We start from the raw sequence: 17184 nt of genomic DNA on the forward strand, positions 1-17184 counted from the left end.
TTGCATAGATCCAGGCGTTGGCCAGCAGTAGTAGCGCGGGAGCTAGCCTTCAGTCCATCGAGACATCGAGGTATCCTTGCAGACGTCCGCAAGCCCGATGTCTCTTCTATCTTTTATTTCAGTCTGTTATCTCATGTATTCGAGACAAACAGTTTATGTTATCTTTCAAATGATTGTATTTAGTACTTTTAGTAGTTCATGAGTAAGGTGACACCAGTTCTTAAGTAGAGGTTTATGTTGAATTTTCGCATTTTTTATTCAGTTTTATTAATTTAAGTCTTCCGCTTATTGGATTTATTTCGCTGTATTTATACTATTTCTATTAATTGGAAAGAGAAGGATTTTGTTAATGAAAAAGGTAGTTAAGGGTTGGCTTACCTAGCTCTCATCAGTAGGTGCCATCACGACTCCCGAGGTTGGAAAGTCCGGGTCGTGACACTCTTCTTTTTTTTTAACTCCAATACCTCTTTAATTTTGCGCCATCAAAAGGTAGTTAAGAGTTGGCTTGCCTTTCCCACTTGTTTTTGTTACTTCCCTTTTATTTTGCACCCGTTTTTCTCTCTCGTTTTGCCATTATTTCTTTTCCCTCAATTCCTTTTATTTTCTCTCCTCTTTTTCCTTTTCATTTTATGGTTATGATCGAATCCTATGAGGATTGCCTACGTATCATGACGTCACATGAATCGGATCATTACGTAGTTTAGGGGATAAATGTGAAATAAAAGAAAGACACATTTTTTGATTTTTTCAATTTTTTATAAAATAAAAACATTCTGGTTTTTTCCTATTACAACGATTCCACCCTACAGACTTAACCATTTTCAAAAACTAAAACAAGACTCAAATTGGACCAACAGACTCTAGAAGAAACTGCAAAACAGACTCGAAAAAAATAAAATCAAGAATACATAAGTGCTTCCACTACCGCTCCGCTTGGTCTCGCTGCGGGCCTATGTGCCATATCTTCTTGGAGGCAAAACAGGTCGTCCATGATCTGCTGGACAAAAATCATAACTGAAGCAAAGAACATGGACCTGGTCATGTCCTCGCGTTCATTGCATTTCATCACAATGTAGTTCGAAATCCTCCTAACCCTCTTCCTGATGATAGCCTTCTCTTGTAGCAACCGTCCAATCTGCTGAGATCTGGCCTCCAAAACTTGTTCGGCTGTATGATTTTGCTCTTGAAGTTGCTGTATGTCTTTTCTAGCTGCGACATTAGGGCATAGCAGTGCTCCCTTTCTGCTTTGAAGTGTCTTGCCTGCTTGGTCATTTCGTTATCAAGGACATTGGCCTTTTTCTTTAGACCCACCATTCCTCTGTCGTACTTCTCCTTCTGACGTTGAACTAAACTAGCTCGTCCCTCCGCATTCTTAGATAACTTGGCTCGGGCCTTTGCTAGTTCAGCTTCAGTCTTCTCTAACTCAAACCCGTAATCACATACTCTCAGCCCACTATAGCATTTTAGGCCTACAACCACCCATGAGAAGTGTGGCCTAAGATGCCAAGAAGTGTAGCATTTGGGCAAAGGCAACACTTTACAGCTTTAGGCAACACTTTTTGGGGGGTGTCCTAAAGTACCGTAACCTTTGACTATTGGCCATGCTTTGTAGGTGTTGCCTTAGAAGCCACGCTTTAAAAGTGTGGCCGATATGGTACAAAGGCCACACTTATATTTTCTCATATAGCCACGCTTTTGTGACATAAGGCTACACTTATAAAGCATGATCATTGTCACGTTATAGGCTACGCTTACAAGGTGTGGCTTCTAGAGCAACAATTATCATTAATAATGCCAGATTGACAATTCCTATGGCCACACTTTCTAAGTGTGGCGATTTTGTCGACACTACCAAATTATTTTTCAAATACTTATATTAGCCACAATTTTGTGGTTAAAAAACTATATTTGTTTGCATCAAGTTCTCGCTCTCACATACACACACACACATACACACATACACACACGCGCACACACACACACACACACACACACATATATATATATATATATATATATATATGAAGCATTAATTTAAATGATAAGTAATAGAATAAAAATAATTCAAATGCATATACTTGAAATAAATTTCAACAAAAGAAACACACTTTGTGTACTATCAATAGTAATAAAGCAATGTTGGTTCAAGAAGTTCACTAGCAAAGACCTCTACAAAATCAAATATACTCATATTTAGTGTCAACAAAAATAAACATCTTGTTCAAAAGGTCTTCACCATTCACTTTAATGATTCAAATTGATTTGTGGCCACCATTTCCAATTGCATCACCTGTATTTTCCTACACATTCAAAATGAAAAAATTAGGAAACAACACACACACACACACGAAATAGTATAAAAATTAGAAGCTACAATTTACAGACCCTTCAAAAGGATTGGAATACTCTTGTCAAATGCAAATCTTTGATATTTTCTTTTTGTGCCTCAAATCATTGCATTAAACCTTGTGTGCTTATTAAGAAATCATTATACATGAACTTAAAATATTTATAGATAACACTGTTCCAAAATGATCTCCTTAAAGAAACAAAATACCTATTGAGATACCAATAACCAACTCTGCAAATATTTTTTCTATAGTCTACTTTCAAACATTATGACCCTAGAATCTTCGTCATGGCAATAGATTTAGTTTCCTATCACACACTTATAGAAAGCATGATTTTGTAAGTTACTTAAGATTGAGGTAGTTTTTTGGAATTGTAAAGTATAAATACCTTTTCAATACTCGGGGCATGAGTTGATCCAGAAGAATGTTGTAGATTTTTGCCTCTCATAGCTCGTGCACTACTTGCATCAACCGGTGAAGGAATATTAGATCCAACACACCCTTGTATATCATGAAAATCTAGTCCAGGGTTGTTTTTCACCAATTGACTAAAAAAGATCGCATTTCTTCCCTCATCATTTCCTTCATTTCTTCCTTCAGAGAAGTTATTTTGTTGGTATGCATTTGTTTAAGCTTGGTGATTTCTTCATCTTTTTTCAGAGAGCTTGTCGTCACCGATCTACTATAGCATCTAACCCGACCAGGCTGCTCCTTTCCAAATACAACCCTAAATGCATCATCAGTTGTTTCTCCAGAACTTTGGCGATTCTGAAGTTCAGACTGTCAAAAAAATGTTATTACACATCACTTACAAGTCAAGATAGATCAAACACTAATTAACAAGTCAAGTCAGATTAAATAAAAGTTTAACATACCTCAAAATATAGCCAAGAATGTCAATAGATTTTTCAGTGACAATGATCATAACCATTTTAATATGAAGTTTCATTTTGTAGTTTTCATGTTACTTCCTAGCTGGAATTCATTGGCAACATCCAGCACAATCGAACGGTATTCATTCTCAGTGAACGAAGGAAAAGGATCAGACCTAAGCGCTTTTGCAGTTTTTTAATCAAAAAATAGGTGTTAAGTTCAGAAGCAGTTAACTCTTGTCCAAGAAGGAAATTTGTGAACATGTATCAAATAGCGATAGCCTGCAAAATGTTTCCTTTGCTTCAGATAATGTACTATAAGACTACTTAGGTATTTGACAGCTTAATATGAATGAAGAGGTCTCATCAAACGCAAAGACGGCAGGAAAAGTTCAGTTGTTAGCTGGATTTGTCAGTCTTTCGTATGAGGTACTTAATTTCTTCAGCCTATGAACCAGCACCCAACTTCCCAACTTCTTTTCAACTATTTGCACATAATAAATCAGAACCGCGACTAGCACTGGCTACAGAGAAATTAGAGACAAGTCCAAAAATTAAGAATAAGTTGAACCAGATATACCACCTAATGTACAACAGTTTGCACATGAGAAGGCAAAAGCTGGTGCGACAGATGGTGATCGACCTACTGTTAGATTGGGTAAACAACTGATAAATCAACAGGTGTGGAAGCTAAAGATGCTACTCATCCAATTGATAATCAATCTACTGTTGGTGCACAAACAACTCTTTTGAAGGATGGAAGCGAGCAGGTTGTGCAAAAGGAAGATTCACAAGAAACCGCTGAACCTAAATTATCATCGTAAGAGTAAACATTATCATCCATGTCACAATTAACATTCATCAAAATTTCACATTCCCTGTGATTAATCCATCTTGTATAACCTTGAACAAACCCATAACATATTAGATGATCATAAACTACATTCCTTCGAGTCCAACGAATATTACAACACTTTGCACATGGGCATTAAATTTCTTCGCCTTGAGGATCTCCATAAGAGTAAGCAAAATCTAAGAAAGATTGAACACCCTCGATATACTCTTTGCTATACCTTGCTAAATCCATCCATTCCTTGGATGACATATTTGAATTCCTAAAAATAAAATTTATTAGATCTTCAAATATATAATCATTTAAGCATTAATTATATGGTAAAACTAAATCCTAAATGTCAAGAATAAATCTGAAAAATTATGTGTTGTAAAATAATAGGACTTTCTTACCTAGTCATGACACTTAATCTAAGCCAAATACAACTTATCTTCTTGGATAAAAAAAGTAAAATTAGGATCCACAAAACAAATCGAAGGAAATTAAAGCAATAAAAAAGATATATTGTTGACCATGTCAATTTGCAACAAAAAAAAGGTATCTACACATACCTAAATTGAAGAACATCTAATGAATCTAAGAAGACAAGATCTTAGCTTGCAACATGAATTACTATTTCAAATTGGATATTTTTACATTTAAAAATTTGACATGAAAAGGAACAGAAAGGGCATTAATTACTAAAAGAGAGAACATTAGAAAAATCATTCATGATACTAATAAAAAGAATCAACTTATAACCTTTCTATACGAAGAAACAAGAAAAATATGAAATTTTTGCATACCCAAGAAAGAAAATGAGATTGGTGCGAAGGTGCAGAACAAGAAAAATATGAAATTTATGAGTACCCTGAAGCCATATATACTAGTAGTCAAAGAAGAAAGCACCTATTGAGAGCAGCTACTAGAAGAATGTGTACAACTTATAGTTATATCATAGCAACAAAAATATTCAGGTATTTCACTGTCAAACTTTACAACTTAATTTTCTTCCTTGAACTCTTCACAATATATCTTTGTCTAATCAATTACGCATGAGTTTCTATTGATTTCTTATAGCAAGAAGGAGGCTTCAGATCTTAAAAATCTGGAAAGGGCAACGAAAATCTTCAAGTGTTCTAACTCTTTTGATGTTTTGCTTAGTGTACATGAGCAAGGTGAGGAGAATTCTAGGAATATATTGCAATTGGTGCAGGGTGACATAGGTTTAAAAGATCTACAAACCAGATCTCCGGGCAGTGTAAAAGAGCAGCAAATTGCCAAGACTGCTGATCTTTGTTTAGGTACTTCAAAGGACATTGTTCTTATGCCTACACCTCATTTATCCAAGGAGTTAGTACCATGCCTTAACATCAGCAAAGAAGCTCAGGTCAGTGGCAATTTAGCTGAGGATTTGGGTATCCAATCAATTGCCTCAAAGAAAAATATGATGGAGGTGTATCTGGGTAAGCCAGTGTTGTGAAGAGCGTGAAGCGAGGAAAAGCGACAAGCCCCTTTTCGCTTAAAGTGAGAAGCGAGAAGTGAAGCGCTCGCTTTTTTGAAGTGAAGCAAAATATTTTTAAAAAAAGTAAACTAAATGCTGCATAGACAACTAAGAATAAATGGTATGAAAAAATGGCAGTAAGTATGCCAAAAAATGGCAGTATAACTGAAACGAAAAATGGGCAGCATTTTGCTGCAATTTATCACTGAAACAGTGTAAGAAAATGAAGAAGAAGAAGTGGAGAATGAGAAAAAGAAGAACTGAAGGGGAAAAAAATTCGCCAGCATTTCACTGCTATTTGGACGCTGAAACAGAGAAAGAAGAAGAAGAAGAAGAAAAGGAGGGGGAGGAGGAAGAAATCACATACCTGGGACCAAACTTGATGATCTTGAAGTTAAAAAAAAAGAGCTTTTTTAATTAATTAATATTGGCAGTCCAGCTATAAAGAAAAGCGCTCGCTTCTGTCGCTTTGTTTGCTTCCTCGCTTCTCGCTTTTTTCCGGAAAAGCAATCGCTTTTGTGTACCTGATACCCTTCAGATCAGAGAAGCACCAGATGTCTCGCTTCGCATCGCTTCTCGCTTTAAGCGAAGAAGCGGTCACTTTTAACAACACCGGGGCAAGCAAGCGCACAACTCTACTACTCATACACTACATTTTTCTAACACTCATGTTGAACAAATTATTAAGGAAGCCCAGAAGGAAATGATGCTGAACACTAATATGGTTAAACAACCATTGGTTACATTAAACACTTCTGTTTTTGAAGTACCCTCACAATCTTTCGAATCTTGTGGAGAACATGGAGATGATCATGAGCTGTTGATCAATTTCCCATATACAAAACAGCATGGGAAGAAGCAAACGTCAAGTACTAAGGTAGGGGATGATCAACAATTAGAAACATACTCACCTCCTGGACAGCAGCAGCACGTTGAAACTGTGCCAAAATCAGTCAAGGCAGTGACAAAAAATGGACAACAACAGCAGATTTCAGGCACTCCAGCAATTACTTTGGAGGAAAGAAAATTACTGGATGCTATGGTAAGTTCCAAACCTTCAACTATGTTAAATCCAACTGCATTTACTGGATGCTGTGGTCAAGTGGTATGATTCTCACTTTAGGATAAAATCAAGTACTTTCCAACAAATTGATCCAAAGGATGCAACTTTAATTCCTTATGAACATATAAAAAAGCTCACAGGTCAATTTTGACCGCATACTAATGCCATGAGGCAGGTCCTTTCTCGTCATATTTGATTCCTCAAAAAAAATCCTCCACCTTACCCACCACCAACGATGTTGCTTCCATTGCAATATGAACATATGACCTTGCTCTAACACTAATTGAAAGGATCCAAGCAAAAAATAGAAAAAATAAAGGCAATAAGTGAGCTAGCTTAAAATTTTAATAAGCTTTTCGGATGCCCTTATACCCTCGATAAGGAATGGCATATGTATCTAGCAGAAAACTACACTATTCTTTTCCCATGTAAAAACGCGTATATCTTTAGCACAAACCAAACAAATTCTATCTAACAAGCAGCTGACCAGGAAAATATTGGATTTTGGTCTAACCAAAACTTAAAAGTCCCATCGGTGAATGAATTCAAAGATAACAAAGCCGATTTGTAGAATTAGGCTTACAAATCTGGTAGGATTTTTAAAATAAATTACTAATCTTGGAGACTAGAAGAGGAATAATTAATTTATATTTCATTCTTTTCTGGAATAAGTATCAAATTAGATAGGCAACTACAATAATTAGAGACCATAAGATGGTAAAATATTGAAATAGAAGAGCACCAACCTGAGATTGCAAGAATTCCCGTTTCTCTAGCTTTATAAATTTCTTCAATCTGGAACGAGCTGGAGGGCGAGAAGATGCAAAACACTACCTAAGAGAAAGGGGAAACAGGAATTCTTCCTTTGAGACGATAGTTTGAAAACAAAAACACTACCCAAAGTAGGGTAAGAAGGTGCAGAAATTAACAGTACCTAATACGGAAGATTAATTTGTCAGTATCCACAATTGAAGCCAGAAACCCTAATCCACGGAGATTTTATCAAGGAGAGCGTTGCTAAAGTAGCGAGGAGAGTCTTTTGCCCTTTTGAAATTGAAAAAAATAATATTTACCTAGAGTATATCAGAGGGAACATTATATTTTTTTGGAGGGAATATTATATTTTAGCCAAATATTTTTTTGGATTTTTAGAGCACATTTATAAAGTGTTTCTTTTCCAATTATAATAAGAGCGCGCTTAAAAAGAGTGCCACATACTCAAGTAAATGTTTCCAATTATTTTATGATTTAGCAACGTTTAATAAGTGTGGCCTAATAAATTAAAGAGCACATTTTACAAGCGTAGCCAAATTTTCCGTATCCAAAAGCTCCATACAAAGGCCACCCCTTAAAAGTGTGCCCAAATATATTTTTGGGCACACTTTTCAGGCGTTGTCTAAAACTATTGTGGCGTTAGACCATAATTATTGTAGTGTCCTGAGCTTGTCTATACATTTCTTATCTTTTTCACTCCTGACAGGGTTCTAAGCTACTATTTTTATTTTTCGGATTTGGGCTCGGAGGGCTTCGTTTTCTTTGGCCAACCTCCTCCTTTCACCTTCTGTTTCTTGTGCCTAGAGATCATTATTGAATTCCATGTTTCTCAATTTCTCTTCCAAGGCGTGAATGGCGGCTTGATATTTTTTCTCCTTTTCTTCCCAGGCCAACCTTTCTTGGACTTTATCATCAAAATCTTGAACATGAGGTCTCTTGGCAGGCCTCTCAGGCTTGGGCTCAGGCTCGGGCTCATTGTTTGCACAAGACCTTTTCTCAAACCGTGCAGTGTAATATAGATCCACTTCCCCCTTTGCAACATCTGGTACCTGGGTGCCATTTTTCAGATACCGGCAACCATTTCAATCCTGCTGAACTAAAGTCTCTGGCAATATAGCTTCTGGATGTAGCTCAATGACCTGGGTGGTTAGATCTTCATCTTCGGGCACCACATGATATCTTCCTAACTGCCTTAAGACCCTCTGCGGTATATATGGCTAGACACTCCTCAAACCCATCAACATTAGGTAACCCTTGGTAGCCGTCATGTGTATGGCTTCTGTCATCGGGAGTCATCCTATAGTCCACTCGACCTGACTTGCTTTTAGAGCTTTAAAGTGGGAGACCCAGGCCTCAAACCCTTCTGGAGCATTGTAGTCTTTCACCCTTTCCTCGTAGCTCTTGATGAAGTTATCTGTGCTCGAACTATAGCTTATGAAGTTGGGGTGACAGCGGAGATGATCGATCAACCACATTTGTAGAAGAATATTGCAACCTTCAAAAAATTGAGTCCCAGCCTTGCACAATGTCAATGCTCGATAAATGTCTGCCAGCACTAATGGTGCAAGTGTATGATCTTTCTTAGTAGTGAGGATTTGTGCAATTCTGGCCATATGGATATCCACTGTCCCTTCTGCATTTAGAAAGACCATAATCTCCAAAAGGCCACAATGAAAGAGAATCGACGATGAATTTGCCAGATGACCTTATCTTGTTTGTTGTTCGAACCCTTTTCATCCGTTTCGAACCCAGATTAGTGACAGAACCTGAAGTACAAGAAGTAGAAAGAACAACATCCTTTGTTTACATGGGCCTTCTTCATTTGCTTACTGATATTCAGGAGGTCAAAGAACTTGTGGACAGAGGGAGCCCTTGGGAATATAAGTTGTTGTTTCCACATGTCCCGACCAAACTCAATATACCCAGCTATTTCCTCCAGAGTAGGGTTGAGCTAAAAATTCGAGAAACGAAAAACGTTATGGACGGGGTCCTAAAAAGTTAACAGGGCCTTGATTAGATCCTCCCGTGGTTCGATTTCTAGAATGTCTATAAGGGCACTCAATTTCTCTTTTACCCAATCCCGACCATCTTCATCTAGATCATTCCACCACATGCGTAGCTGTAGTTGAGTCTGTTCTATGACCAGATGTGACGGGTTTTGGATAGTGTTCATCTTTACCTATGGAAGATTAAAGTTAGGGTTGACTCTAGTGGTCTCTTTTTGTAAAACAGGTTTTCAATTTCTAAAAGAAAAATCAACGGACCATGACCCCCTACCCTCTATGCTACTTTAGCAAAAGTGGTCATTTTTGCAAACGTGGCCCCTTCACAATTCCAAATAAATTTTGAGGCCGGGGAGAATTACTTTATGGAAAAATGACACTTTACCGATAGACTTGTCCGTTCTTTATGAAAATAACCTTTCAACAATTGAAGATACTCTAAGGCTATCCCGGCAAGAACGACTTAAGACATAACCGAAGCTAGATCGGTTTATTTTTTGACCAAAATCCTAAACTACATTTATTTGACCAATTACTCCTTTTTTTTTTCTTCTTTTTTTGAAAAATAAGGTCGAACCTTATGTAGGTTGCCTACGTATCCCACATCCGGCGAGAATCAGACATGCGTAGTTCGATCAGTTTTGACATATTTGAAAGAGACATATTATTGACTCATTTTGACATGACTCTTTTTTCTTGACTCTTTTCTTTTTCTCTCTCTTTTTTTGAAAATTTTGCTAGAGTTTCGGGACATTTCCAAATATCAGGGATTTTTCAAAACCGGGCTTTATTTCTTCCTTACATCACTCTTGGTTTTCCTCTTGATTTACTTTTCCTAGCCAGTCACCATGTAAGACGAAACAAATAAATATTCACATAGCACATAGGATGCATCAGGATGGTCTGTTATTTTGGGTACACCTGTCCTAGACGGACCCAACCCCTGTGCTGAGTCCCCAAAGTCAAATGCGTGTGAAGCAAACATACGTTCCTACTAGGGATCTGACATGAAGTTGTGTTATTCTAAGTTTAAACCTGGGGTTGTGTTCTTGACCTGGCTTACCCGAGCGGACAACTCGAGCCGAAGAGGGGGCAACGTACCGGGAGCACTAAAGTCTACCTGGCCTTGTTGCTGGCCCAGCCTTGTTCTATTTGGTATGACTTCTACAGAAAAAGCGGGTCACGCGAACATATGCATCATTTTCAGAAGATTCAGAGGGTGGCGTAAGAAGACAGTTATATACAATTCAAATAATATCAAAGCGGTAAATAGACAACAATTAGCACAAAAGGTTCACAAAATATAATAATATTAACAATAAATAAAACCAAATAAAATCATATTAAAAAGCTCGAATTCTTGAACCCTGAACCAGAGATTCTGGGTTCTTGTCCCCAGCAGAGTCGTCAGAGCTGTCACACCTCCTTTTTACTACCCCCGAAAGGGTATAAGGGAGTTTTTCCAATTTAAGTGACAACCGAAATAGGATTATTCATATTAAAATCAGAGTCTCCACTTGGGATAGTTTATTGGTGTCCCAAGTCACCAGTTTAAAATCCCGAATCGAGGAAATTTGACTCTGTTATACAGTCTGCAAATACAAAAATTCGGGTAAGAAATTTTGTTAACCCGGGAGAAGGGCATTCCTGGGTTCCATGGTTTTAGTACGGTCGCTTTGATCATACTTAGCTTAATCGAATTGTCTAATTACTTATTTTAGAACCTATGTGCATTTGCCTTTTTTAATTAAGAAATTATCTTAAAAACGAGTCACGCGTACGTGTACCCGTTTGTTTGGCGAGTCAAAAATCATGTCACGCGAACATGTCCACAATTAGTAATGCTTTATTATTATTAAAAAAAGTTTGGTCAAAGTTGCGTGAACGCATACTCCGATTTTGTCTTTATAATCGTAATTATGTCACGCGAACGTGTCCACAATCACAATAATATATTAAACGCGCCTAATGCAACTACGAGCATTAATTTATTATATCTAGGTTGTAATATTTGTGAGGGCCATGGGTGATCTAATGATGGATGGCACACCTCGATCCATTTTTAAGAACTAATACTCAATTAGGCCTAAAGATGTTCAGGCTTAGCACAATTAAAGTTCAATCTAACCCTACTAATTATAAGCGTATTTTGGTTACTATATTAGGCACTTATTTATTTAAAGGAATTCTGGGTCAGCAGTAGGCCCCTTATTATTTAAAGATCTTGTAAAGGAGAACAAGGAAAGCTGGGCTCAACGTCAAGCCCAGCAATGAGGACAAAGGCAAGAGGTCACCAAAATTTCAAAGGGCCAAGTATTGGGCCATGATAAAACTTTTAGTATTAAGCAAGCTGCCTCATATAGGCCCAGGCTAGGCCCAATCACCTTTAAGAAGAAACTTTCAGTCTTGAGGCCCCCAACAGGCCCTGTGTCCTTCTAAATCATCCATGGCGAAACAATACAAGAATACTAGACATGAACAACCAGATTATGAACTATATTTAAACGACCTGCTACAGGCAATAGTAACATGATCATGGATTTTAAACTACTCATTAAGCATACTAATTCTCATATCAAAAGATTACTCTAGCAATGCTGAAATTAAATGATTAAACTACGCAGGTTCAGCAGCCAAAACAACATACATGATGCCTAAATCAACATTCTTAAATTTAAAGGAACAGTGGACTAATCTAGACCTTAATATATAAAATTCCCTATTAAACTACTGCTCTTTGACAGATCTTAGTACAGTTGAAAGAAACCAAAGGAAACTAATAAGGAGCTAGGTAACCTAAGGGAAAACATATGTAAAGAAACTGAAAATCCATTTCTCAAACACTAAAATCCTTATTACAAATACATGTATCAAAAGAACCGACATGTTTGCACTTCAGTAATCATCAAGGTCCAAGAAGTACCTGGATACAACAACAAAGCAAAAGGGGTAAGGATTCAGCACATCAGAGCTAATGGAAACAGTAGCCAATATCAACCAAGAGGGGCAAGAACAGGAGATCAACAGCAATAAACCAAATCCACACTTAAACCATTCTTAAATCCCTTGAGAATCCGAGAATTTTTAAAAAAGCTTATGCTAGCTCTTCTTGTAAAATATCATAAAAAGACATAGAATAGTGCAAAAACTTTGGGGTATTTTTCAGGGTCTTGATCTATGTTTTTAAGAGTGAGGGGAGGTTCTACTTATAGGCAACTCAATGCCATGTGCTAAAAAATAGAAAGATAGGGAATTATTCCCTCACACAGCCCCTAAAGGCATCTTTCTAACAGAATTGGGACAGCTGTCAACCTCTAATTGGTTTTAGTATTTTTGTGATGGCCAAATAGGGCCAGCTACCCCAAATTCTAGAAGCTTCTAACCTTAACCTTATCTGAAAATCCTATTTCTATTTCTCAAATTAACTCGTAAGTTTCTATTTGTTCAATTAACCCCTCCTAAGTTTCTAATGATTTGCAAACTATGGCAAACAAGAGCAAGACGAGCAAATATTGGAAAACAGAATCAAATAACAAGCAGAAATGCAGTTAAACCTTTAGACTAACCCTAAATTCATTTAACATGAACCAAATTAGCAATGAAATAGAAACAGAAATAACTCAAACCTAATACTAACACGAGTTTCAAAAGGAAAATTATTAAAGCCTATTAATAGATTACTGAGAAGGGAACTTAACAAATATCTAACTAAGTATTGAACATAAATACTGAGATTAGCCTAACTGACTCATGCAAACTAAACAAGGAAAGTAGGTTTGGAAACTAAAAAGCAAACAAAAAGCAAACAAAACTGTCATTAATTACACTAGCCAAATCATTTGAACCTTCTAACCTTAATTAGCTAACCATGAAATTCAAATGACACCAACCTAACAATGGCGGCTTACTTAACAAAAACAGAGATGAATGAAAGCCTTAACAACATATTTTTTGTTTGTTTTCATGGGTTTGAATCAGCACAAACGAACAAAAGAATAACAAAAGACAAAAGAACAAGAAAACAAGGAGAGGAAATACCTACTGAAAGAAGGAGAAGAAAAAACGGACTTGTGTTTGGCTTCGATAATGCTTAAAATCGACCCCAAATAGTTATTCTTGTCAAGAAAAACCATTTGGGGTGAATCTCAATACTATCGAATTAGAGAAAAAGTGACGAAAGACAGACATGCACAACCTAGTGCTCTTAGGGTTCTTAGATCCAGAACTCGCCAATTTGCAGGAGTTTTTGACGGGGAATACTTGGTGATTAGTGGTGAGGGGAAGAAAATGATTATAGGGTGTGAGTTTAGGGCGATTTGGGTGAATTAAGGGTTTTAGGGTTGAACTTCAGATCTGAAATTGGTGAATTTGGGTGGTGTTTTTGGGGAAATTGATGGTGGAATGGTGTTGAGGATGGGCTTAGGGTTGTGGAGGATGATTTTGAGCGGTTTTGGAGCACCGGAACCGCCGTGAGGCGAATTCCGGCGGGTGGCGGTTTAGGGATCAGGTTGTGACGATTTAAGAGAGAAGTAGGCGGCTAGGGCTTGATGAGTTAGAGATGGGAGTGTAACTGAAGGGGTCATAGGGGGGAGAGAGGCTGGGTTAGGATAGTTAAATACAAAACCAATGGCCAGTTCCCAGCCGTTGGATCACACGAGATCAATGGTTGGGATCCACTAGAGTGAAACTGCGTCGTTTGGCTAAGTCGGGGGGGGGGGGGGGGTGGCTTGGTTTTGTGCCTGGCTTGGACGGGTTTGATGCAGAGATTTGGCCCAAATTCAAAGCTAAATCAAACCTTTTTCACAATTTCTTTTTCTTTTTCTTTTTCTTTTTCTTTTTCTCTTTTTTTTTTAATTAATAAAAAACCTAAATTAATCTAAGTTGTAAAATCAAACTAATTATCAAATTATTAAATTTATAAAAATTAATTGATCCTAAATTAAAAGAGAAAAACGATTAATTTAGAATTAAAAGCTAAAAGATGTAAAAGTGAGCCATTTTTGTGATTCTCATTTTAGTAGAACAATTAATTAACTAATTAATCCTAAAAACATGGAAACAAACTCTAAATGCAATGCATGACATTTTTTGTATTTTTTCATGATTTTAATAAAAATAAACATGCACAGAAGATGCAAACAATTAACACAAAATTCCTACAAAATCTTATAAAATTATAAATAATTGGAAAAAAAATTATTTCTTTAATTTGTAGGAGTATTTCACATAGGGCAAAAATCACGTGCTCACAAACATTGCCAATTTGATTTCTTATCGCTTTTTCTTACGTGATGAATAAGTACCTTCTCCAAAATCTGCACCGTTTAAAGTGTTAGAATCCGTTACAAATTTGACATAGTAGCGGAGAAATTTTGGTGGAAAAATCCTGGTTGACTTCAAATTCATAACTAATAGCCGAAATCCTAAAAGTTCAATTTTATCCATTAAGGTTTAACACTTTTGATTAAATAACTGATTTTGAATAGCTAAAAAAATTGTCTGATTTTTGCATTCTCGTTTTGTTTATCCTCGTGTTTAGAATGGAAAAACAATTGGGTTCTTTAGGCAGCGGGACTTATAAATGTGATAAGTCTCCTTAACTTTTATCTTAAACTTTGAGTTAAAGTCTTTCTATACCGTTCTAATTTAAGTAGGATCAACTTTATAGGGTCCGCATATGTGTAGTATAAATTAGAAAAGAATTCTATCATTAGTTAATTTGCAATTAGATCCTTAAATTATATAAATATTTAAGGACATAAAAGTCGAACAATATTTTAGGAATATTTTAGTCGTTCAACATTTAATATAAATTATTCGTGCTTTTATAATAATACTAATTTATATGAACGTGCGTTGCTCGTTTAAAATTACACATAATAGTTTAGACAATTATTTTTATGAAGAAATACGAAATTTAAGTAATGAGAGAATTATATACAATACAACAATGATGTAAATGCCAAAAAATATCATTATATTAGCATAAAACGTGAATTCAAAAAGATTAAATATTGTCATTTGAACCTGCAAAACCGATCAATTTAGTCATGTTAATTAGATAATATCATTATATACTTATAATTATCTTACTGGACTCTTCTTTGTAGACAATGTTCTTTATGTATGTTCTCTTATGACACTTTGGTTGATCCTTCATGATCAGAACTTTATTGTGAATATTGATATTCCTCTTAAAAATGCAATATATAATTGTCCGTCTGAGAAAATATATTGAAGCATATACGGTTCAATATTTGGAAGTTTGCCCTTGTGCTTTTCTTATTGTCATTGCAAAACACAAGTGTATTGAAAATTATTTTTCGATAAATTTTCTGGATTTGAAAGTTGAATTACGGGGATGAACGCAAGCTTGAAAGTACATTGACCTATCATGTTCTGCATATAAAACGGTATTGTCAAAATCTCTACATACCATTTTTATACCATTGCATAAGCTATTTAACGAAATCAAGTTTTTAGAAAACATGATGAACGTATTTTTATTCAAATCAACATGTACACAATGGAAGTTTATTTTTAAATTAATAATAATATCTTCAACTCCATTTAAAAGCACCTACCAATTAAAAAAAAAGCTAATGCACCACGAAGCCACAAAATAAACCAAAATCACGTAAACGAAAATTAAAGGCTTTTAACTGTCAAGAGGTAATTAAAAACTTAGTGTCATGCACTTTGCGCAACTTTCATTTTCATTTAGTGATGGAAATATTTACCTTGTTAAACGGTTTTCACATCTAATATCGTCATCGGGCTTGATAATCAATTGTTCTGGAAGAAGGACCAATCATCTTTAATTGTATGCTCTTTTTCATTGTTGATATGAAATAAGAAATCACTGAATGTTATATATATCCTTATTGTTAGCCGAAGATCCAATTTGTCATCAAATTATATATTTAGTATATTAAAAATAAAATTTAAAGATGATTGCTTTTTGAGAGATTAATTGGTGTACTTTTTAACATCACAACCTAGCAAGTATTTTATAGCACCAAAGAGTGTAACATCATTTGTCATTGAACACCTCAAGTTTTAAACAATATCTACAAAGTATTATATAGTTACATTAGAAACACATTTATATAATGTAAAGAAATAAAAAAAGAATTGAAACTTTTTTGATCTGTTTATTTTCCTCGCAATCGACATCTCTTATCATACAATTGTTACAATGAGCAATTTGATTTCAATATATACCTTCTTGTTGCATTTTCTGCAAGAAGACTACCACGGAGCATCTCTATCTATATAGCTTGTTATTTGTGCATTGAATCTGCAATATAAATCCTGCATATAAATAAAAATTAGTTTATTGGGTTTTACACATTCAAAAAGGACGTAAAATTATTTTGAATTTATTTAATTCAAAATTATAAAGGTGTTATTTATGATGGTTTTACGCATTTGAAAAAGGATGTAAACTTGTTTTGAAATTTTTTACCTTTACAATTGTACATGAACCATTTATGACATCATTCACTATTTTAAGACAAAGTAAAACATTGTGTATCCCTATATATTTTTACTTTTAGGACTAAACTTCCTAAAACGTGCTTCTTAAAAAAGACCCAAAGGAGCTATAAAGACCTGGCAGTCTAATCCGGTACATCACTTTAATATAACAAATAGAACATTAATAATTGACTTAATTAATAGGTGAAGACAAATGAGGAAACAACTAAATAATATAGTGTTTAAGTCAAGTAGAAAAGAGACAAATATTTTGATCTCCTACCCTCTGAAATTACATGATACTAT

General features: G+C 35.6%; 1 long non-coding RNA gene across 2 annotated transcripts; it reads right to left on the reverse strand.

Annotated features, from left to right (window-relative positions):
• Positions 1–2046: 2046 nt before the first annotated feature.
• LOC107787707 (uncharacterized) lies at positions 2047–7713 on the reverse strand. 2 transcript variants are annotated; one of them, XR_001648457.2, is made up of 5 exons: positions 7557–7713; positions 7369–7456; positions 3227–4338; positions 2740–3131; positions 2047–2300 (listed from the first exon to the last, which is right to left on the reverse strand). It is a non-coding gene; the product is annotated as an uncharacterized LOC107787707 (long non-coding RNA). The 2 variants fall into 2 exon arrangements; XR_001648456.2 differs by lacking the exon at positions 3227–4338.
• Positions 7714–17184: the final 9471 nt, after the last annotated feature.

This window comes from Nicotiana tabacum, chromosome 9 (assembly GCF_000715075.1).
Source record: "Nicotiana tabacum cultivar K326 chromosome 9, ASM71507v2, whole genome shotgun sequence".
Lineage (NCBI taxonomy): Eukaryota > Viridiplantae > Streptophyta > Magnoliopsida > Solanales > Solanaceae > Nicotiana > Nicotiana tabacum.